Source organism: Aythya ferina, assembly GCF_964211825.1.
Source record: "Aythya ferina genome assembly, chromosome: 3".
Lineage (NCBI taxonomy): Eukaryota > Metazoa > Chordata > Aves > Anseriformes > Anatidae > Aythya > Aythya ferina.
In genome coordinates, this window is record NC_140298.1 from 107,511,518 (window position 1) to 107,533,364 (window position 21,847).

The 21,847-nt window shown below is 34.8% G+C and overlaps 1 long non-coding RNA gene across 1 annotated transcript; it reads right to left on the bottom strand.

The window, feature by feature from the left end:
- Positions 1 to 3,069: 3,069 nt before the first annotated feature.
- On the bottom strand, positions 3,070 to 10,849 carry LOC311435098. The gene is made up of 4 exons (XR_014691938.1): positions 9,403 to 10,849; positions 8,792 to 8,927; positions 7,688 to 7,947; positions 3,070 to 3,310 (listed from the first exon to the last, which is right to left on the bottom strand). It is a non-coding gene; the product is annotated as an uncharacterized lncRNA (long non-coding RNA).
- Positions 10,850 to 21,847: the final 10,998 nt, after the last annotated feature.

Below are 21,847 nucleotides of genomic sequence, written 5' to 3' on the forward strand. Positions count from 1 at the left end.
ATGTCTCTTTGCTGGCTTAATATGACCCTGTTCATGCACAATTATCTCTTTTTCATGCAAGTATTTGATTGCTAGTCAGATCTCTCACTTTATAGTGTGTTTGGTTCTGGCAACACTTCCCTCTGCTTTTGAATGGATTTTGTCTATTGCAACAACTTCTTCAAATTTCCCTCCACTATTTCTTTGCAGTGATCTTGATTAACACAAGGTCCTTTTGTAAGCCATTCCCCCTTCTGTACATTTATTTTTATTTTATTTTTATTTTTATTATTATTATTTTTATTTTTATTTATTTTATTTTTAATTTTAATTTTTATTTTCTTTGATACCTTTAGCAATTTGGTCCATTCTTTTCTTCCAGTTTAGTAGTTTAATGAACTTGCACACTATTTAGATGACCAAGCTCCAAAGGTATCCATTGTACTTCTTCCAATGTATGTGCTTCCTGTGTGAAGGTCATTTACCTGTTTAAGGTCATAAGGAATTTCCATGACAGAAGAATCCATGACAGAACACTTTTTGCATTATTCTGAATGCAAACCACAGTTTAATTTGTTTTATTGTCATTAATTTTGTTCTTTTTTTTTTTGACATTTTATTCTTGACATTTTTTGGACTTCCTGTATAGGAGCTTAGCAACAAAAACATCATTTTATTTGTAAGGCTACATTTTCAAAAACATTCCATCTGTTTGAGAAAGCAACAATTATAGTTTATGCTACTGACATTTACAAATCACTACCTTTGGTATTTCAGATATGGAGAACATATACCAAATACACATTTGTATTCAAATATTGCTCATAACCATGCATACCTCCCAGGTTTGTGTTATTAGCAAATGCCCCTGGAGTGACAGGTCACTATGGAATGTATTAACTTAAACTAGATTTCAGAATGATCTACAGAGATCTTCACAAATAAACCTTACCTGTTAATTGCTTTATGTGTACCTTATGCACCATCTTCTTCAGTCCAGTTAAAAAATACTACATTTTTTCAATACTGAATGCCTTAGTAAATTATAGGCATCCCAAATCTACACTTTTTTTTTTTACTTCAAAGTACTTATACTTTGTTTATCTTATAAGAAAACCAAAATATTTTAGTGATGTGGCTGCAGAAAATCAAGGTGAAATTTTATTCTATTTTACATTTATATCCATTAATTTTTCTCTCTTTCAAAATTGACTGTTGGGCTAAAATCTTAGCTAGTGCATACCACTATAATTCTGTAATGTATCTTCTTATGAGTGATTATTAATGTATAAATAATAGGAAAAAAAATACACAATAATTTCCCTGCACTATCTCAAACTGCTTATTACTGCACTCCAGCTTGGGCTTCCTTGCCTTTGATTTTCCCTAGCCTGCCATACTGCCAAGTAACGTCCATGATTGCGTATATCATTTATAGAATCTATGGCTTTATAATCTTTGGGGTGTATAACCCTTAGCACAAGCTACTTCATCTGGGTATGTGCTGACTTAGACCAGCTGAGAACCTCTCCGTTGTATTCAGATTTATTGCCCATCTGGAAGACACTGAAGCAAGAGTTTATATAGGACCAGATCTTAACTTCAGCCACATTAAAGAAAAAAAATCAGAACAGACACATACAGAATTTCTTTCAAGCTATCTTGTCATTAAACTTCAAACAGCTCTGATTTCTGAAGTGAAGGTAGACCTCAAATATGAAGCCACCTATGAGAAGGTTGATAAGTAGGCTGAGAATTACATTGGTGCTTTGTCCCTGGGGACATGTCCTCCTTGCAACCAGAAAGTATGAGTGCTGTAGCATAGTTATGCATGGTTAGCATACCTTTTCTGGCTTAATCTCAGTTATTTAGAAAACGATCACTTTATGAGAGCTTGAACTCAGCAGGATTTCAACACAAGTTTTGCAGGCTCACAGGGCCCAGTGTGACTGTATGCTGGAGGCAATTTGCTCAAGGCACCATCGCTGTGGTTTGGCCTCTGCATTACTGACCTGAGGATGAAAACCAGCTGTGATCTCACCTCTACTGGGGCTGCATCTGGCAGGCATACAGCCTTTTCAGCACTGAGAGTTGTGGAAAGCCTGAGAGCAAGCAGCGAGGATGGAGTCTTCTCAGAAGCATGTCCTTCCTGAGAAGAAAATGCTAGTAGAAAGCCTTTTACCTTGGCTTCATTCATGTTTATTTTTGTGGGAGAGTAGTAAACACAGCTTGTCACATTGCCAAACCTCCATCCAGAAAAAAGGGGCCACACAGCTTTTACCAGAAAGCGATAAGGAGAAGACAATTTTGTTTGAAATTTCCCAGAAATAGCCAGCCTGAGGAAGAAACTCAGCATGAAGCATTAAGCAAAGGATTAGTTTGGAAAGTCTGTTAAGGTCTGATAATAGCTTCTTGTACCATGAAGAGTGGGACAAATGTAATAAAGGCAGCGCCATCCATTCTGCCTATAATTTACCATTAACAAACAAAAAAAAAAAAAAGCAAGACTTTAAATCTTTAAATCAGATTAGCTGCTCAGTGTATCAAACAAGTACGTTTCATAATTATAACTTTTTATGACTGTTATAAAAGGTTTTATGCTACTGAAAAATTCTGCTGTTCTTTAAGCATGCCTTATCCTGCTGTTGCTCTTGCTGCAGTCATACTAGCAAAATCTGAGTGTGGAACATGGCTAATATTTGCATAAATATTGAAGTTTTGATAGTATATGGAAAACTGCTAACATGTTAGTCTAGAAACCTTTGCCCTGAAGATCACCAGTCTTTTTCACTGGTTATTCAGCTTCCTAAAATGATCTTGTCAACAAACTTCCATATTATTTCTACTTTCATCCACTTCAATTTTATTGCAATTTAAATATTGTAAAGAGTGTTTATGTAGTGGCTTGATAGTTGTCCTGTTAAACAGATTTCGCCCCATTTAACAGAATCAGTTTCTCTGGATCCAGAGTGAAAGTTTCCAGCAGAGCTTCCTATCACACTATCCATCTACTTGAAAGCAGGATAATGCTGGGAGATATCATTTCTTACACACTCTCTTCAAGGAAATCATTTTATTATCGTTGGGAATGACTGTATTCAAGGACAGATTTTAATGACTGTTTCTTAAGTGCTGACAGACAAATGGATATCTTTTGTTCAAATCATCTAAGGGATGAGCAGGCCAAAATGATTTCCTTTCAGCTCACTCACTTTACTTAAAAGTAAAAAGAGAGCATTATCCAGCTTGATGTTTTAAAGACAGTGAGTGTCTTGGTCAGTGGTTTTGATTCCAGCTTCTCCTCTCAGTCTGCCAAACTCACTGTATATGCCTGTAGATCATGTAGGAGAAAAAAAAAAAAAAAAAGTACTCTGAGAATTCTCCCTCTATGACCATTAATCACTTAAAAGTTTCATATGATGATTTATTTGAGATGGGATAGTGGAGATATTTGTGTGGATCATAGAGATTAAAATGTATGGAATCCCTTAAGCTAGGTGCAAGAGATGTAATTTCCCTTGAAAAGCAACGAGTAAGCTTTTGCTGAGAAAGTTAACACGTGAAAGAAAGCTGTTAGCATAATGACATAAACATTGTCAGAAGAGCTCTGATAAAAAGTGGAATAAACAGAAGAGAATGATGAAAGTAAAGAGAAAAAAAAATACTTTAATTCACTAGCTTTCCCCCACTGGACATTACTCTAAACTACTAGTGTTTTTGAATAAATCAGCTTAGCTACACACCATGTCAAATTCTTGAGACTATTTATCTCGCTTTGGTAATAAATTATAATAGTTTTAATCTTCCTGAATTCTGTTTTTCATTTACTTACTTGTTAATGATACAATATACTCCAGATGTTAGAAATGAAACTAGCTTACAAAATTTTCTAATAAGCATTGTTTTCTTTGCTGATCCTTTCAGTAGTTCTGAGCATGGTATAAAGAATTGCAAATAGCTTCACAGTTATGACAAACCTTAGGTAACTAGTTAACTAGATATGTAGATCTGAAGTTCATTTAAGTTCCAGGCCCCTAGCTGGTTGGAATGGAGATAGTACAGGAACAATTCTGACTCAAATCTATGAAAGAATCTGTCTCTAGGCACAAGGATTATTGCCAGGACAAAATTTCTCTCAGCAAAGTCAATGCTTATTGTCCAGTGATCTCAAAATGAAGAAAGAGGATTTATTTTTTTTTTGCTCAAAATTTCCTGAGCAAAGGAAAGTTTGGCAGCCATTTCAAGAACTGCTGTAAAAGTAAGTTTCAAAAATAATGAAAAGAAGAAAATGGTCATGTTCATTCATATTTGACATTTTTAAGGAACTGCATTTCTGTAAGTTTTAAATATTTTCTTTATAGATTAGTCGTATGATGACATAGCATACATTAGGAGAGTATGCATACTTATATTGTCATATAGTATTCTGAAAAATTAAGGAAGTTTTCAAATCTTGTTTGTTTGTTTGTTTTCTGTGTACAGATCCTGCAAGGAAAGTATGGTGCCAACTTCAAAAGTGCTTATGTTGGATCTGATTGGAGTTGTTCCCAGAGGGTGCTTCACTTTGGAAATCTGACAGGATTTAATAGCTGCTCAGTAATTCTCCGCCTACCCGTTCCCCTGTTCCACATGCAACTCAATGAAGTTATGTTCAGAAAATACTCAGACCATGAAGTCAACCTCATAGAGCCCAGTCACCTACTTTAATTGACAGAAAGGTTGAACTGATTTTAGAAGATGAGGGCAGTGATTGGGCACAATACATGACCCTGTAGATAATACCTTTCAGAACAGAAAGAAGATTTGACTACAGATATATCTGTAGAGACAGGTATGTCTTTTATATGGTTTTATAATTCTGCTGCTTTTTCTGTTGTTTCTGCCAGGTATATCCTTGGCATCTGGCTCCAGTTTTACAAAAGGCAATCCACTGTTTTTTTCTTCTTATTCTATGTGTCTCTAACTGTGACCCCGTTTGACTAAGGTGAAAGAAATTTAGATTGGTTCATAGGCTACAGCAGAATTGGTATTTCTCATCCATAGATCTCTTGCAATTTAACATATAAACATCCTCTCAAGATAGTTTCACAGGAGAAGGGAAAAAAAAAAAAAAAAGCCATGTAAAGTGCTTACTGCATCTGAGAGAAACACATCTGGTGAAGCTGCAGAGTGCATTAGCTCACCAAGGTGATGAAGTGAAAGTTGAAATGACATTTAAGTGCCATGAGGGACAGCCCCAGAGCAGAGCTACTGACTAGGTGTGTCTTTTTCTTTCAACACTGTGAAAAGCTTTTGTTATTCTTGCTAAACTGCTGCTACCCCAATGGGAGAAGTTTTATTAATATCTAAGGGGAAAAAAAGAGGTGAATCCTCTACTTTAATGTTTTTCAGTGTAGCAACATAATACTAATGTGCTCAAGCCTTCAAGACAGTGCTGGGTTTGCCTGCTGGAAATATGTCACCACCGCAACCTCAGTGCCATGCTGGAAACAAATCAAGCCATTGATTCTGCCCAGCTTACAGAAATACTGAACTTTAATCATATGAATAGCCCATTGTCATCAAAAGAAGAACTTCAACACTCCTACTCTCTCTGGTTTGATTTATTTTCCTTTCATAAATATTTTTATCTGTTTTATAAAATAAGTTACAAATAAATTAAAAAAAAAAAAAGAAAGAATAAGATAAATAAATATTTTATTTACAAAAAAAATAATACTTGTCCCATTTGAAAAGTATGTTTAGATAGAAGAAAAAAAAAAAAGCTATACAATATTCACATTTACTATTTAAAGGACAAATAAAAATCATAGTAAGCATTTCTGTAAGTTTGGCAAAATCAAGAAATCAAGGCTTGAGATGCTTCCCCTGACTCACATTCCCCCACTGAGAGTTGATAAGAGAAGGAGAGAAACTAGGTTAATTCATTCAATCCTCTCTTTGTTAGTCCATGACTATATGACAGCATAGATTAGCCGAATATGTAGTCCCATTAGACCATACAATTTGCCATATTGTTAAATTCAGTGAAGAAATATTTTGCACGAACCATATACAAACATGCAAGCATTCATTGCATGAATCATGCAATGCAAACATGCAAACATTCAAACATGCAAACATTAATTGCATGAATCATATACAAACATGCAAAGCTGACAACATCATAAATTCAGCAATCTGAACTCAAAGAGATGTTATAGCGTGGTACACTTTTAAATAATTTACACTTTAGAACATTTGCTGCTGATGCACAAAATAGGCACAGAAACTTGCTAAGGACCTTTTTTCCCCCTTTACAGTATATTTTGAAATACTGAATAATTTGCTAAGAGCTAGTATATTATCACTTTTGAAAGGTTATTACTTTAGGAAATTCATACTGACCAAAATTTTAGTCTCTGAGACAAATGTCAAAATTATACAAATTTTCCAAGTCCAGAATTTGGCTATGGTTTTATATGAGTAATGACATATTATCATAGTAAAAACATGTTAGAATAGTAAAATTATCATAGTAAAAACATGTTAGAATTCTATATAGAATTCCAACTGGTCTTTACAAAGTTTGGAAGTATTTTTAATGCATACTGCAAAGATACTTTCACTATGCTTATGTTTTCCAACAATATTTTGGCTAAGTTTCTAGCTTGTCTAAGCTGTGCAAATACAACTTTAGAGCAAACACTAAAGATACAGACAGTGCACTGAGTTCTCATGGAAGAGTATACTAAAAAGAACTGCAGCAAAATAAAGTATGAGTAGTGAGATTGGAATGAACATCAGAAACCAATTTTATACAAATCCTCACAATACTGGATATGTATACTTCTTTTATAGAACAGCCTTCCAAACATCTTTAAAAATTCAAGAGTGAGAGTTTCCTTACAAGTAATGTTCCCATATATAATAATGAATTTAAAAATGGCGATGGAATTCCTACAAATTTTACGGTCTTCAGGTCCAACCTAACATTATGTTATGGAGTTCTGCCATTACCATGCAATCAAATTGCTAGTAAGGGCTTTGTTACTTGGAGCTTTATAATTTATTTAATGTCCTTGCTCTCAATAAGGCTGTGAAGATATTTATTTAGGAGTAACTCAAGTGGAAATAGAATCTTTTCAATTTCCATGAAAAAAAAAAAGGCTACTTTTTGTTTTTAAGATGCATTTGCTATTAGAAAATTTGACACTCACTTTGAACATAAAAATCTATCGAAACCCATCTAGTTGGAGTTACCCAGGGAGTGTCAGGAAGTATTAGATTCAAAAGTAAGAATGAATCTGTAAAAGTCTTGGACCATTTTCATTGTGGTGAAACACAGTTCCAACTTAACAGAAATTTATAACATAAATTTCATATATGAGCATATAACATGTTATATGCTACTGCTGTTTCCAGCAGGACCGTGTAGATAGAAAATCTACCAGTTAGTTAGGTGGAAAAGCTGGTGACTGAAACAGTTTAGAACTACTAAGAGAAGGGAATAATATTGCATGTTTATGACAATAGTTGTTGAGGTAGCTCTGAATACTAACCTAGTTTTACATAAAGAAAGCCCAGTGTAATTACAGTGTAATGTGACTATGAAGGGATGCATATTTGTATATCTATATATTTTGGAGGCCATAGGTGAATTTAAGGATTTAGACAGAGGCTGATACATAAAAATGAATTCTAATATTATAGTTAAATGAAAACATACCAGTTGCTGAACAGACAATCAGGAGAGGATCACAAGGGATCATGAAGGTTGGAAGGAACCTCCAGAAGTCTCTAGTCCAACCTTCTGCTTCAGGGACAGCTGTGGGGTCAGATCAGGCTCTGCAGGGCTCAAAAACCTCCGAGGATGGAAACTGCATCAGTCAGCTCCACTGTGTGACTGTCCTGAGGGAATTTCACTTTTGCTGAAAATGTGGCTGAAAATGAGGTAGCAATCATCACTTTCACAGGTGAATATCAGATCTGTGTGTATAGAAATGAAGTTGGAGAAATTGTTAGGTGATACCAGAGCAAAGACAATTTAATATGGCATAAGCAGAAACACTTTGATTTTTATTTTATTTTATTTTATTTTATTTTATTTTATTTTATTTTATTTTATTTTATTTTATTTTATTTTATTTTCTGGGGTGGGGTGGAGTGGATAGAGGAGAGGAAGAAATTATAAATCCACTGGCAAAGTTAAATGGAATAGTAGTAACCATTTAAAAAGCTTCAGTTCTTTTGAGGAAGCTTGGCCTAATTTCAGGCAGAATGATCTGAAGTGATATGCAGAGATATGAAGTGACAAGCAAACCACCTCAGGGAGATATTTAAGCAAGGCCTTCTGCCAGTAAGTGACTCAGTAAGCCACAGGTTTCTATCAAAATGTTAGGTCACAGATGAAACACAGAAAACTTTAGCAAACCTGGAAGGAACTAGGAAATATCTTCATTTACAGCTGAGAAAGGATATTCATATGGGGAGATCTTATGCTTTCCTACAAAATTTAACACTTTGATTTTGTCACAAGAAAGCTGAAGCAAAAATTCAAATGATATCAGATATTATTTATTTTATTTTATTTTATTTTATTTTATTTTATTTTATTTTATTTTATTTTATTTTATTTTATTTTATTTTTTCCCCATAAAGGGGTGTAAATGAATCCATTAGCCATATTGGTTAATTTCATAAGCATGAGCCCCCATCTCAGTCAGAAGTTCTCAGATGATTTGTTTTGGGGTTTGAATCCCTGTTCAGGAAAAGGCAACATAAGAGTAAGTGGATGAATGGACATCTCTGATAAAGAAACAAAGATCATCACCCATAAATGTGGATCCCGTCTGCTTATCAGGCTTGTCATCATCACAAAACTGGAACAGCTCCAGTGATCCCATATTTACTGTGTGAATTGGTTTAGATCAACCACTGAGGAATTCTGTATCCTTCTCCGAAAGGTCCTGTTCTTAAAAATAGGACACGCTTTGAGAATTTCAGTAGTGATTGATAAGAAAGTTACATTTAACTTCATGGAAAGTTAAAGAAAGACCTGATATTCACATCAATATTAATATACAAGACAGCAAACATCTTAAATATGTTTTATCAGACCAACCACTGCAGAAAGATAGATATAGTTAGACTAAGAATCATTATGTATCATGTTTTATTCTAGGTGGTGTAGTTAAAAATCCCACACAGGCCTATGAGCAATTAATTGTTGTGAATTGTAAATTAATTAAATTAATTAATTAAATTAATTTTGTGAATTGTAAATTCACAAAAAAGAAAAAAAATAACACTATTCACTGGTAAGATAAAAACTGGCAGCAAGTAAGAGAAGGTTCTCATTTCTGTACACCTCTGAAAGTAGCAGGAAGGTCATGATCAGTAGAAGTATGTCAGGAATTCATGAAGATCAAAAGACAACCATACCTCTGTCAAATATTTTTTCAGTGTTGCATCTGATTTTAAAATAGATGCATGCAGTGAGCTAAGATGGAATATCAGCAGACTTTTAGCTCGTAATAACTCCTGCGTGCACACACATATTCCTTCTTCAGAAGTACTTAAAAACAAAACAAAAACAAAACACATACAAAAACAAAACAAAACAAAACACACACACACAAAAAAAAAACAAAAAAAAAACAAAAAAAAAAACCAACACAAACAAACAAACAAAAAAAAACCACCACTGAAGTAAATCAAGAGCTTGGAGATGTATTGTGTCAGCTGCAAGCCATTTTATCTTGCAACAAGGGACAGGGTAAGCCACTTAAGCTGTTTTTCCATCCTTTCACAATTCTGCTTGTAATTTTGTACTAGGAAAATGTCACATAAGACACAGATACATGGGACATACATTTTGAAAACATTCTAACCCTACAGGGCTATAGGGACTGACTGTGTAACTATTTATATGGTACTGATCACCAGACTATCAAGCACCTCAGCTGTTTAATATTGTTGATTACCACAGCCTGCCTATAAAGTAGGGATGTTTTATTAACTTGTGCTCAGTCAGAGCATTGTGCTATTTGGATAACAAACAAACAACTCACTCAAGGTGACATGGAAGTTCTACAAGAAAGCCGCAGATTTACTCTATACACTAATTACACAAATATCCTTTTAAGGAGTGTCATCTAAAACTAGTTGTTTAGGAAAGTTCACAATATTATATACAAACTCTGTTTTTCTTACTCCAGTTAAAAAGGCACAACATGAAACTGAGCATAGATTAGGCATTATAATTCCTACAAAACCCAGTATAAATATATGTCAAATTCATTACAGGTTTATATATATTTAATCCAGACATCTTCTTAGCAGGATCTTCAAATCATGCCTTACATTTTCATCTCACCTAAACGGCCTCAAAAGGATGGGATAAATAAGCTGTAGCTGTTCCTATGCCATTACAAGCTGCTGTAGCTCCTTCAAGTCTCAAGTAGTCTCAAGGCTTCCTCACATGCCCTTGCTGCCTGTCTCGTGGCTTTTTCTGTTTTGCCTGTTGACTTCTCTCTTGGGGTAGACATATTTTTAATTTGTTTGACCATATCTTAGTCATATTAGGATAGCCCATGTAAATTGGCTGAGTGAGAATTTTGTAGACTTTCTAACATAACCTTTCAGTGGTCATTTCTGTGATTGTTTCTGAATTTCTTTTGAGTTAGTGACATTTCCTGGTTTGCTCTTCCTCCTTATGTATTTCAAAAAGACTGCCTCAGCTTGCGAAGCAATAATGAAAGGAGTAACTTAGTTTGCAATAAGTGTTAAGAGCCTTTGTTTTTGTTCTCATAATCTGTGCTAAAATGTATAAAGTTATTAGAGTGGTATTGTCTATAAAAAAAAAAAAAAGTGTAGCAGTAGTTCAAGAGTAACTCAAACTTAGATAATTAGTACAAATATATATATACATATATATATATATTTTTTTTTTCAGACACAAGCCCCAAACCAGAGAAACAATATTTACACAAGTGATAGCTCAGGATACCACTTATTCGCTTCAGTTATATTTGAACCTATTAATCTGATGTTTTATGTGATATTGTGTTTACATTTAACTTGTCCAAACATTCTCCAATTTACTAGTTTTTTGTATTAGTCTATTTTTTTTATTGTTTGTCTCCATATAATTATTTGCTGCTGCATACTTCAATGTGACTCCAAAAAATTATATGAAGTTAAGGCTGTCTTAATTTATATAATTTATATAATAAAAAAAGTAAAGCTCAATCAAATTCTTAAACACAAAATAAAAAAAATAATAAATCACCTATACAATTTCTGACAGCTCAGTCTCTATCTCAAATTAAAGTTAAGTAAGAAGTCTTAATTCATGGTTTTATCTAACCAGACTTAGTTCACAATGTTCTGGCTTTTTATTTACAGTTTTTAATAGGAAAATTGAAACTCATCAGTTATAAGAGTATGATAATACTAATAAATTACAATGTTCCTATTGCAAATAAATTATAGGCAGAGGTGAGAAGAAAGAACCTTTGTGTACAGATATCTGGAACTTTAAAATTAAAGGTCATGTAAAAATATGTGGTTTAGTTCAGAACTAATAGTTTTTTTTTTTTTTTTTTCCTATTTTTATAGCTCATTTCTAAGGCATTTTGATATTGTCAACAGTCTATTGCTCTGCAATTTAGTAAAGAGTGTCTGTAGTTTTCCTACAATAAATACTGTTTGTTAAATATATTGTGCTGCTTAAATCCTGAGAGACTTCCTGGATTTTGGTGTACTGACATATGCTATTTTTGTAACTCTTCAAATAAAAGGAATTGTAAATAAAAGAAGTTTTTGAAATTTCTATAATTTATGATCATCTGCCTACATTTTCAGTATCAAAACTACCTCCAGAATATCTTATTTTCTAGGAAAATTATAATGTGAAATTTTATGCCAAGTTTCTTCTTAAAACTAAGCTCATTTGCATTTTCAACCACAGGGAGCTACTTCTAAACCTCTGCACAGCAAGGTGCAAACAGACTAGTGATAATAAACCAGGAATTATACAAAGCTGTAATTCAGTTCATGAAATAACCCCAAAGCTAAAGTGCTTATTAAATACTTCTATTTGCACAAAAATTCTTTGATAATTAAAAGAAAAAAAAAAAGAGAGAGAGAAAAAAAAAAGATTATCCAAATTTATCCAATTCATTTGTTTCATCAACAGGTTAACTTAAAAAGTGGTTTGGAACAGCATGAAAAGTAGTTATTTGCCTTGCTGCAAAGGTGTGGTAAAGAACAGGGCTAGGAGCTAGCCATATTCAGACAAACTTCAAAGAAGGCTTCACTCTGAATTTGATTCACAGGGCTAGGAGATTTTTTTTTTTTTTTTTTTAAATCGAATTCAGTTAGCTCACTCTACTTCACCTAGCTTTTATCTATTCCAGGTTTACCAACTTGTTTTTGTAAAATCTGAATATTTTCCAGTGGGGAAAAAAAAGATACAAGAAAGTTGTTCTTGTAGCACCTTGTAGCAGATGATCAGAAACATACGAAAAAAAATCACAAACTCAAAATAAAATAAAATCAGATCCTAGATTCCTGATCTTGTCCCACTGAGTTACTAATATGAACATAAAATAAATAGTTTCAGTTGATAAGGTGCTCAGAAGGTCACATAGTCCAACCTCCTTCTTAAAGCTAAGTCAGCTTCAAAGATAGAAGAGGTTGCTCGGGGCTCTAGTCAGTTATGTTTTAAAAAACCCTTGAAATGGGAATCTCTATGCTCTCTGTAGCCTGTTCCTGCACTTAACCAAGATCCCTCAGAATGACAGTCCTACCCACCAGCACATCAAACATTCAGTTTGATGTCATCTACAAATTCTATGACAGTCCATTATCCAAGTTTTGATGAAAGTTGACTTCAGTACCAGCTTATAGGGAACATAGCTGGCCATCTGTTAGGCTTTGAACTTAAATACTGCTCTTCAAGCTAATGATCCAGACAGTTCTTCCACCAAACATGAGGTGCCCTTCCAGAATATATTGCAGAAGTTAAAGACTCCCATGACTGGGTGATCTGCAGCAGACACTCATCTAGTTGTGGATGCACAGTGTGCCCCTCTATTTGGAAACTCCTTTGATTTTGACAGGCCTATTGACCGGTCTTCAGATTCCTTTCCATAGAGGCATTGCATAAACTCTCCCACTCTGTTCCCATATCTAAGGAGCTGGTATTTATACAGCAACATTCCACTGTGATGTGATTGGGAGTTAAAAAAAAAATAAATTTTTTTGTAGGTTTAGATTTGTTAATTTCTTGAATAATCCATTATTTTAATAGTGGATATTGACTTAAATCATTAAGTAATTTTTAACATAAAGTGATTGTTGTAGTGGTAGAATTCTTTCAAAGTATAGAACATGAAGTAATGGTAAGTTAGGTGGTTAAAATATAAACATAAAATACTGATGTGCCCATCTTTGTTTTCTTATCAGACTTAAGATTTACTCTGTTAGGTCATATTTGAAGTAATCTAAACTGCTTTTAGAAATGATGTGTGAGTAATGAGGAATAGAAGCCTCCATATAAACTGCAGACACGTTGTTTGCTTCTGAAAGAAACCAGAGTCAACACCAAAACAAAGCAAAACAATAAGACGCTAACAACAACTAAAAAGAGACAATTCTAAGAATTCAGTTAACATCATAAAAAATGGGTTTCAACAGCAGACACCTTATTTAACTTGCTCCATGTATCATTGTGTTTTAGGGGTAGCCATTAGAATTCATAAATTCTTCACTCACAGGCAATCCTCAAATCTCTCTTCAGATTTTAATAATACAACATTTGAAAATACAGTGGTTTTTTTTTTTTTTTTTCTTCATTATGTAGCCACTAACCTGATGCTTGGAAAACGTTTGAAACGACTACCCAGAAATCTTTCTCTGAGAGAAAATTTTGGCTTTATTCTGTGGTTAATGATCAAATGCCACCTCTCACTGATAGATGAGCAGATCTTACAAAAATCTTACAGGAATGATTCCACGAAGGGTACATAGTTATTGAAGAAAATTGGTTTATTCCATTAAATAAAATGAACGAAGAGAAAGGGTAATATAACTGTTGATTCAACAGAATTATAAATGCTGAAAGTGAGGAAAGAAATGAAACTATTTAAATTAAAGGGCAATGCTGTCACAAGAAAAAATGAATATGAGCTGGCCAAAAGGCAAGAAATACTTTAAAATCGTCAAATCAGACTGGTTCTTCTATTAGAAATAGCAGGGACAAAAAATCCTGAGTTTTAAGAGTGGAATTTGATGCTTATAAGAGATTAAAGGGCAGAGTTACCTGTTGTGACCTAGGAAATTTCAGTCATTTCTTCTGAAAGTTGCAGGAGGCAATCTATCTTTACCATGAAATAAAAAATATTTTCTACACACTGTAGTATTTTTATTCACTAATAAACTTGAACACAATATAGACAGTAAAAAGATCAATGAAGACAACCTTGTCAAATTGCTCATTTGTATTAAACCTAGCGTAAGGTTTTATTATTTGTGGAATCTGGTTTGAGGACAACATGAAGCCCTTGATCTGGCTTTTCTACTCCATCTCAGGGTCTCTGCTAAACATATGTTGACTTTTGGTTGAAAATCAGAGTTCAAACACCACTTAAGGAAGTACTCAAAAATACTGTATGGAATACTTGCTCATTATTTCCATTTCTTTGTTCATATCAAATTCTCTAATGAGACAATAATATTCTTATGAAATTTCTGTTTTACTTTTCTTTGGTGGAAAATGTTTTTACTAATGATATGAAGGATGAATGCTGACACACTGCTGGACAGTGAATCATTCTGAGAATGTACAAATATTTTAATACATACAGAGAAGTTAGAACACCATCCCAAATTATTTTCTTCCATAAATTTAGGATTAGCTTATGAATGTGTCCATATTTTATAAGGATACAAAATGTATGAAATAGGAGTAAAAGTCAGGCTCACCAGTGGCTCATTGTTGCCAATTTTTTAGAAAGCCTATGAATCTGACAATTTCCTTCTCGTTACAGTCCTGACAAGCTCCATTCCCACTCATTCTTGCTGTAATTGAAATACAGTACATTTCCATAAGTGAGAGGAAATGACTATCCATTATCATATCTTTCTTCAGATGGAGGGCAGTTTACTATAGTTTAAAGTAAAATTAACCCAGTAATGGAATTCTTGAATTTTCTTGCATTCTGAGCTTTCTGAAGCTCACAAAAGTCTTAAATGATGTTTCTAGTACAAGTAAAAATTTCATTTAATTGCTAAGGGCTATGATCTTATGAGACAATGTGAGGTTTTAAGATCTGGCTGCTTATGAGCAAAGTTAACTGCATTTATTTTACATGGTAACATGATTCTAAGGAGCTAGAAGCTTGTTGCTGGAAACAAAATATGATCAAGAGTTTCAAGAAGCTCTGACTATAGGAAAGTATTACCATCTATTTACACACATTCTGTGTGCTTCCCACATTGTTTCTGCTGGTAATCAATGACTTTGAGACAAAGGTGTTGTTAAGTAGGTGTATCCAATATTTCCACCACAGGCTTTGGGTCATTATTTTCTTTTACTTCTGTACTTCCACTATCACAAAGCTGTTACTGAAGCTGTCTTGAGGCACTAACAGAGTGCAGAAGAAAGGTTCAGCTTTTTCTAAACTCAAAAGTAACTTGTGGCCAAAAGTTCTATAATTTTTAAAATAATACAATTTGCTGACAGAAAGAAATATGTCAGTTTTGTATAGCATGCAGAAATTTAGATGTATCTTGCTGATCATTGGTATCTTTTTCATTACAAGTTGTGCTCTGTGTACTCCATCCATGGAAAATACCAATCTGTTATGGAACGTGCTTTCTAGCTGAAAATAATTGATTTATTTAATCCAGCTTTTAGGATCCCTTGAGCAAACTAAGCAGGCATCCAACACATTTAAGGAAAAAAAAGAATTAAAGCATAGACATTAATAATTAATACAGACAGTGAAGAAAGATTAATAGTTGGAAATTGAAAACCTTTCCTTTTAAATAAATATAAGGAGTAACCATTGTGATGCTAATGAACAGTTTTAGATACATGGACTAATATCTACCTATTTACTTAACTACACAAATTACCTTAAGGTATTTATGATGTTATTTTAGTAACACCTCCTAAATTCACAGTAACAGAAAACATGGGTTTCACTGAGGCAACTACAGTTGTTAATCTTTCTATGAAGTGATCACAGCCTCCTTAAAAACTACTTTAATTGTTGTTATTATGCTTTTTGGGGGTTGTTGTATCTAGACAGCTGTTCCAGAACCTCACTCCTCTGAAAAAATAACACATTTTTCAGCATATCCTTTTCTAGTCAGTTTATATACATTTGTTCCTGTGCTGACAGGAAATCCCTCTTTCCTTCTGGTACTCATTTTATCTACATGTTTAGAAGAGCAACAGTCTCACCTTTTATTTTTTTTTTTATTTTTTTTTTTCCCAGATCAGCCAAAGAAAGTTCATATATACCTTTCATATATATAAGTTCATATATAATATAAGTTCATATATACCTTTCATATATATCTGTTTTGAATTTGAGGAACTAGAATTGTTCCTTATGCTCTATATACTACTGCCTTGAACAATGGTGTTTTATGAAATCCTCTTACTGGATCACAAATTTTAGTAGGACTTCTTATTCCAAAACGAGAGGTGAAGAATGTGCTTCATTTTGGGACCTGAAGACAGCACCTTTTTCTACAACTTCATTTCATAAACCTTTCATACACTGTACACAATATTGTATACAAAATACAGAGGGTACACAGAGAGCCCAACTTCGATTTTGGGGTCAGGAGGAAGCTTTTGTTCAGGGTACAGCATAGCCAGCTGGTGGCAGTACTCACCTGGTGAGAAGCTCAAACCCACTCAAGCTGAAGAGGACATGGATGTCATAGAATCACAGAATGGCTTGGGTTGGAAGGGACCTCAAAGATCATCTAATTCCACCCCACGCTGCCATAGACAGGGATACCACCCACTACTAGATCAGGTTGCCCAGGGCCTCATCCAACCTGGTCTTGAACACCTCCAGGGATAGGGCATCCACAACCTCTCTGGGCAACTTTTTACAGTGCCTCACCACCATCTGAGTGAAAAATTTCCTCCTAACCTCTAATCTGCTCTCCTAATCTAATCTCCTCTCTTTTAGTTTAAAGCCATTCCCCCTCATTCTGTCAATATCTGATTGAGCAAAAGGTTGCTCTCCATCTTTTTTATAAGTCCCCTTCAAGTACTGAAAGTTTGCAATGAGGTCACCCTGGACTCTTCTTTTCTGTAGGCTGAACAGCCCCAGCTCTCTCAGATTTTCTTCACCACAGGGGTACTCCAGCCCCTTGATCATCTTTGTGGCCCTCCTCTGAACCTGCTGTAACAGATCAACATCCTTCCCATGCTGGGGGCTCCAGACCTGAATGCAGAACTCCAGTTAGGGCCTCACAAGAGTAGAGAGAGACAATCATTTCCCTTGACCTGCTTGGCCACTCCCTTTTTAATGTAGCCCAGGATGCAGTTGGCCTTATGAGCTACAAGCACACACTGGTGGCTCATGTCGAGCCTTTCATCCACCAGAACACTCAAGTGTCTCTCCACAACACTGCTGTCAATGAGTTTTTCTCCCAGTCTGCACTCCTGTCCTGGATTTCCCTGATCCAGGTGCAGCACCTTGCGTTGGGATTTCTTGAACCTCATTAGATTCATGTGGCCCACTTCTCAAGCTTGTCCCACTTTTGTAGCACAGATATTGACCTTTAGACTGTTCTGCAAAAAGCCTCATCCCATTGTTTCTTCAGATCAATATAATCATCAACATGTTACAGGTTCCAAATCTTAGTTTTAGAAAAGTCCTCAGAGTCAAGGAAGGGGCGTGGGTACCTCTAGGATGTGGAATTCAGATATACCCTGGTGTATATACCCTCTTTTGCAATCTCTGCTGGCTGGCTGATATATTCTAGCAGCCAACACACAGGCTGTTGTGAGTCCCAGTGTGGAGCTTTACACTCATTTAGCTTATATATATGGATCTAATGTGACTATATTAACCTTGGAGTTCAGAGCTGGGCACATACCTCATAGACATCATAACCCACCACAGGCCACTATGTTGAATGACTAACGCAAAAAATGTTAGAATATAACTGCTCAGAATAAGATGCAATGGCTCTTGCTACTACCTTTCAGAAACATTTCCTTATTTTTTCTCATTTTTGTGTGGAAAACAAGATTTATGAGACCTGCCTATTCTGAAGCATGTTGTGTTCTTATTGATAATAGCCAATACACAGCAAATGTATGTCAGGATGCCTCACTCATTCTCTGTTTGCTTTCACAAATACCATACTTTGTACATAATTTCCAGCTGACTCAATATGAAACAATGTAGAAATAGTAAAATTGTCAGTTTTAATGTTATTTATATAACAAAACTTTGATTCGAGTTTTGATTTTACTAATAAAATATTCAGTGAGTTCTTCTTAGATGATATGCTGGCAGCAGACCTGATATACATTGGAATTTGTTTCAGCACAGTCAGAAATAATAGTAATCAAAAGAAGAAAATATTTCATGACCTTCTTGCCCTCTTATTCACTTACTTTGTTTTCACACTTTATGCTAAAATATGATTCTTCTAAAGTGTCTGTTCACATGTTGTTGATCTCAGCTAAAGAAAAGAATTTTGTTTTAAAACACAAAAACACTAACTGCTGCATTTTAATAAAAGCTATCATGACCGCTGTGCGAATCCCTGCATGACTACCTTGTGCTGCATATTCTAAGGCATGGCAGCTTGCCATAAATTACAAGTGAGCCATATCTTCAACTGGTGTAACCTGCCACTGGTAGGGAAAAGATAACTTACACCAGCTGAGGATCTGGTGTTTGATAGCTATATAGTAAGAGCAGAGCCTATTTGATATGCAAGTATGAGCTATCAGATTTGTCCTAAGGGAGGTTCATTCACTTCCTTTGTTTTCTACTGCCAAATTCTTTTGACATTCTAATTTGGGTCTCTGAGATAATTTATAACATAAATACTGCTGAAGATAAGGGGCCTTTGATTCCATTGTATATGTATAGTTACTTGGAGATAATTTAATTTCTAACACAGTAATAATAGCATCTCCAATAATGACGTGTTCAGGGAATATGGCCCATGATAAACTGTCACCAAATGAGGATGACATTAGATCATCCTTCCAGATTATTCATTGTTCATTTAAAACTAGAGGAAAATGAAAAGTGTGGAAATGAAGCTTTGCTCTGCAATATTCAATTTATATATCTAAAGAAGCATGTCCAAAATATATTTTCAGAGGAAAATTTTTTTCCAGAATCTAAATCATTTTCTCTAGAACTGATAATCAAAATTATAAAGTTTTATTCATATTTATGTTTAAATTCTATTTTTATATCTTTATATGTTATAGAAAAATTCTCTGCTGTAATAGAAATACAACAGCACAAAGTAAAACTAACTGTGTCATGAAGAGATTACTGTTTAAATGTCTGGGGAAGAAGAAGAGACCTTTGCTATGGAAAAAAAAGTATAGTAGGATTAAATGATTTGCTTCAGGTCATTCCTAAATTGCATTTCAATGTCTTAAGAATGAGGTCATTCTTTTGTTACATTTTGGGTCAGGTATTTGTAAAATGAAGATATTAAAGTGTGTGTATATATATATATATATATAAAAATATATATAATTTTTTTTTAATATAAAATATATATATATATTTTTTCTTCTTTGAAATAATATACACAAAACCAGAAAAGCAGAGTAGTTTCAGAAACACCTGTGTTGGGTGTTCCAAAATGCATCAGACTTTGAAAGACTTGATTTGGAAAAAATAATAATAATAAAAAAAAAAATTGTTAAATTGGCTTTCAAGCTCTTTTCAACCAGCATCTCCTCATGAAGAATAATAACCCCTTTGTTTAGCTGTTGCCCAAACCCATAGGATAATTTCCAAGCTACAAAAATCTGACTTCCTTGGAATTACACTTCATATGGAATGCTTCAATCACATCAGGTTTAAGTATCTGACTCAGGGCTTGCACCCGTGTCTTTTCAGAGGCTAGAAATAAAATATTGTTAGGCTTAAGTTCTCTGAAATACAGAGACATTCTCAGAGCATGCAGAACAGTATATTGGCTCACCTAGAAAAAGCAGCAATAGCCAACTCTGTCATTTCCACTCGCAAAAGAAGTATCAAATTTTCATTCCAGGAATCCTTGACAACTGTGTTACAGGTAAATGTCATTTTGTTTTGTTTTCCACAGAAAATTCCTGAATTTCCACCATGGGAAACCTTTACCTTGGTCTCCTGGACAACCTGCTCTAGGTGGTCCAAACTGAGCAGAGAGGTTGGACCAGATGACCTCCAGAGGTCCCTACCAACCTCAACCATTGTATGATATTGTGGTGGTTATATTACTCTGGTAGTGGGAGAGTAGAGTTGAATTCCTTTGTCTAAAGAGGGGATAGAAAACAGGGTTCCTTGGTGGGTGGTGATGGCCCAGTCTCTAAAATACTATATTGTGCATGGATAGATTACTCTGTTTTGAAAGGGAAAGCGCTACCCACTTACATGAAATATTTTTTTTTTTACTATATCTATTGGAGTAGGCTCCAAATGGATGTGTGCATCTAATCTCAGGGTAAAGAGGAAGCCTGTATCTTTAGCTAGTCTGAAATTGTACTGCGAAAACTTCATGCAGCTCTTTTAAAAATCTGTATGAATTATGTAAAAACAATTTCCTAAATGCATTTTGGTAGCTGACACCCCAAGGAAGAGCAGCAGTCTTATACTGAACTGCATCCCAAGGACATTTTTTTTCCACTAACTTCTTAAACACAGGTCAAGTTTCATGCAAGGAGACCTGTGGTGACCAGCGGAGTCATTTTCTGTTCCGTTCAAATGAATGAATATTTTCTCTCTCTCTCTCTCTCTCTCCTTTTTTTTTTTTTTTTTTTTTTTTTTTTTAACAATCAAACAAAACAAAACAAAACAACAGTTAAAATAACAGTTGTGAAGTCTCTAAAGCACTGGAGGAACAGCTGGTAAAACACATGGGTCAAGTGCATATATTACGGCAGGTTTCCTCTAAGGAAAATGGCCAGTCATCACTACTTGTACTTGCTTGCTCTCTCCAGGAATGCGCTGGTAAGCTCCAGCAAGGTCTGCAGCAAGTAAGAGCACAGCTACACATCATCCTGCACTAAAGGGTTTCCTGACAAATTGCAAAGGAGACAGGCAACCTTTTGTGTTAGCACGAAAAAACAGGCGAGGCACTTTCTCACTCACTATAGCAACTGTCACTGTGAGAGTGATGACAGTGGGAACTAACCTGCCACAAGTGAAATTGAATCAGCTCCTCTGGAAGGAGAACAGCATTCCTAGCATACTTCCAGGGCCTCAGGCCAGCAAGGAAAAAGATCTTTTATCTCAATCTTTCTCCCTTTGGCTACAGAACTAGCTGCACTGGTAAGCTAAGTCCTCTCCTTGTCCACACATCATTTTGACGGCTTGATATCCTACTCCATCTTCTTCCCCTCCACCAACTGTTTTAGGAAATCTTACTGGTTTTAAGGTTTTCTGGGAATAAATAAATTGTAAATAAATATTTTAAGATTCATGATAATCCTTTCCTGTCTTAGTGCAGAGACCTTACAGAAAGGTGGCTTTTTGCTAGTTGCCCTTTACATGCTTGAAAGATACACTCTTTTCTGAATACGATTTAATTTTGTTGATGTGTGGCAATAGTGGAAAGAGAATGTTTAGCTTTCTTCTGTCCTTCTGCACTTCTTCCCTCCCAT